Genomic DNA, 4030 nt, shown 5'->3' with positions numbered 1-4030 from the left:
GCAAGATTTCTGTAAGGGTGGGCTGTGGGTAAAATTGCAATATTTCTAGAATCTCTTGCCTCGCCTTAATGCATCTCCAGATCAATAAGTGTTTCCAAGGGGTGGAGAGAAGTAGTCCATCTTCATATCAGTAGATGATTACAAAGTGGGTAGAGAGTGAGAATGCACCTTGACCAGAGAGGTATTTTTGTTTTTTTCACAACCTGTTCACAAGAAACATGGATAAGCAGGAGTAGACAACTGCTTGTAAGCAATAAACAGGTTTCTCCCACTCTATTTCTTCTTTTGACTAATTTCAGCTTCAAAGGTTTATTTGCTCAGGGCTGTGAACCTATTTTCCCCCTGGAATTACAATACGACATATGCAGAGAGACACATGCTCCTTCAGTGGAGACTCACAAACCATCAGCTCACAAACCACCAGAGAATGACCTGCCTTTTAAATCTACTAAATCCCTCCTCCCTTTCCCAGGTAGCTTATAATTATCTGATTACTAGTAACATTGACTATCTTATCATATCTTTACTCACTATTTCGAGTTCTTCTTTCATAATATTTGGCCATTTTTCTATTTATTGATTTATGCATATTAATGATATTAATCTATTATTTACAATAGATATATTAACTTTGCTTGCAGATCAGCAATGTTGTGATAGGCAATTACATTTTATTCAACAATTACAGGCACTCATGATTTTATCAGTGCAACAAATTAGGTATTAGTCTGTAGGTTGGTAGCCATAGCAAATATTTTATATGCAATTTCTAATAAGCTCTAGTTTTCAAAGACTCCCATTACTAACTTGGACCAATAGGATTATAGCACTGTGCTTACCCTGCAAACCCAGGTAAGCTGGTCTCTACTGCTACTGTAAACCTCACAGCCCTTCCCAAATAATCATGTTTGGTATGTTATTGTTACTTTGTCAAGGCTTTCCAACACACACAACTTTATCCTCCAAGAATTTAGAAGTATTAAAAGTGCCAAAATTTCAACAGGGATTGAGAAAAGTAAAGGAAAGAGAAGAAACATTATTAGCAATGAGGGCATAGAAACAGAAGACACTGTTACAGATGGTTTGTCTTGACTTTATGTCACCACTAAAACAGTCCAATAAAATAAGCTCATAGTTTTAGAGTTAGAATTGTAGAAGCAGAATGAATAGACTTTGCTCAATTTTGTTTTTTGGAAAAGCCTTTAAAGAAATCTAAAATAATAATGTAATTTACTGAGAGTTGCAATCACCTGAGAAGAATCCACATACCAAGAACAATTTTTTGTTTCGAGGGAAAGACTGGGCAAATAGTTTTTAATGCTGTATTGAAATTAAGAATTAAATATTTCCATACATGGAAACAGTAGGCAGACTAAAACTATAACCAAGAAAAAAATGAATTTAACACGAATTATTAAATTAACCAGCTGTTCATTCTAATATACAAGTGAATGTTGGAATAAGTTAAGATTAAATCACTGTATTATCCAAGTTTGGTAATGTATAGTTCTCAACAGAACACCTTACCATTTCTGTCTTTTATTTCTTTCTTTTCTTACTTGTGGCCTTATTAAGCACTAAACACTTATAAAAACTTCATATAGAGTAGTAATATTACAAAACTCCATTTCATCATTTAGAATATGAGTTTCACATTAATAATTTAAGAATATTCTACAAGATGATCATGTTAAGCAATTAAATATGATTAATCTTTATGGATATATGGGATGGCTCAAATTTATCATTTAATTACTATATCTTCTACTTTAGGCAAAAATTTCCAAAATTAGATTTAGTTAACTGTATATGTATATGAGTATATGCAATAAAACTTCTTTCACCACCTGATGTCATATACTTATTTGCTCTAAAAAAAACTAAAGAAATTCACTTTATTCTGTACTGTCACTCTGTTATAGTGTAAGTCTTCAAATAATGAGTTAGCTAATTTTCAGTAAATTTAAAGTTAATTCCTCATGTGATGTAAATCCAAAATATAATTATTTTTAAATAATAATTAAAAATGTAATTTATGGACCCACTATTATTTCTAATGAGTAGCTTTATCTCCAAGACATACAGTCTATATATCTTCTACATTTCACCTTAAATAATTCAATGATGTCTTGAAAAACTGACCAAGTGATCACAGTCAGAGATTAATCATGATGTTAGAAATAATTTTTAAATATGATTTTTTTCAAAAAAAATTTATTTTTTGCTCCAGCATATGTAAACCATTCTGGGGAAGCTCTTGGTGGCCTGGTCCACTGGGAGATGTATCAGAAATGGAGCTGGGTCATGCCTCTCTCTCTTACCCAAAATTAAAAATCACTCTTCTAGGTCATTGCTCTACAAACTTTTTGTATTTGAGACACCCTTTTGAATACAAAAATGTTACTGAAAATGTGGAACGATTAAGAGGCACAAAACAAATCAGCAAAATTGACAATAAAAGCATCCTACATATACCAAGATCCCACAGAGTTTAGAAAAGCATCTACGGGAACCATATTATTTATTTGATGGCTTTCTGAAATATGCCTTTGAGAAAAAACCTTTACTGCTCCAAGCTCTGTCATATATCACAAAGCAAATTTCATGGCTATCCTTGTAAATTCATGATTTTTCTTTAGCACCAGTTGGACATTACAATATGTTTTCTTATCTTTTCCTTAGTTAGCTCTATCTCTTTTTGTCAGATCTACTTATCTAAGCATTCACATTATAATATTATATGGCTTCATTTCTAACAGAAATGATTTTCACACTATAAAAAATTTCACAGTATTCTACAAGGCACTTCACAGTTCCCAGTATTACCATGAAACACAGCAGGTATGGTTGAGAAACACTGTTCTAGAATCTAGTCTGCCCATAAGTCCATCTCCTTTTCTCCTGATTTATGCTTTTATACTCTATCTAAATTTCCTATTGTTCTGCATCATTTAATGTTTTCCAGACAAGTAGGAACTTTGCTTCATTTCCTCTTTTTTGTTGCTGTTGAGCAGTCAGCCTTTCTAATTCTCCATTTTCTCAATCCACTACTGATGATTGCTTGTCTTTGAACTAACTCCAGCTTTTGTAATAGGTTTATAATAGAGGTAGAAGGGAAATAAAAAAATCTAGGCTCCTAGGATAGGGGCAGAGAAACACAGCTGTGTTTGGGGTACATGGGTATGCTCTTCTCTTCCATTCCTGACATGGTCAAAAATCTAGACCATTCAAGTGTCTCTGGAGCAAGTTCCACTGAGAGACTTGGTAGAGGTCCAAAACCACAGTGCTTAGGAGGCTCCTGAGTCATAGCCATGACTCATCTTGACAATGAAACTGCTCTGCTGTACAAATACCAGTTTGCAGCAGGATCCAGGCTCTAATCCTTTTGCTCAAGCAAGGGCAATATTGTACCTTGCTTGTGCTGCCTGTCTGGAAATAACAGTGTGAACAGCTTGAGGTCCGGATGACGGCCAACTTTCAACCTTTCTAAAATTGCCAGAGAACTCAACTGTTTTTGCACAACTGTGTCTGTGGACCCTCATTTCCATTAGACTGGAGGAACTCCAGGTGTTTGCTTAAGGAAGTCATTGAAATTCAATGCAAATTAAGGCCAGATTTCCAGGAGAAGCTATTCCGCAGTAAGAATTTTCCAGGCACAAGATTTCCAGACACGTTATTTAGATGTTCAGTATATACTTATGAGGAATGAAAGTAAGTTTTAACTTTTAAAAATTGCAAGCCATTTTACAGTTTGAAATGAGCAACACTTTGGTTGGGGTATATAATACAGCATACAAAATAAATTTTTAGTTCAGGAGAAAGAAATTTGTTTATTCAGTGGTGATATAATACCACTGCATCATTTTCCAGGAATTTGATCAAGACTAATTTTCTACTGAAAATTTAAAAACAATATATTGTTATATAAGTAAATCAGAAAGATTACCTTTAGTGGACTGTAATAAGGATCATTAAACAAATAATAGCAATTTAAAAAATTCATTTTCACTCTACATGGAGCTAGTTAGGC

The sequence above is a fragment of the Manis javanica genome, chromosome 13 (genome assembly GCF_040802235.1).
Source record: "Manis javanica isolate MJ-LG chromosome 13, MJ_LKY, whole genome shotgun sequence".
Lineage (NCBI taxonomy): Eukaryota > Metazoa > Chordata > Mammalia > Pholidota > Manidae > Manis > Manis javanica.
The sequence above is the reverse complement of the archived record's forward strand: the minus strand, read 5'-3'. Positions refer to the sequence as shown.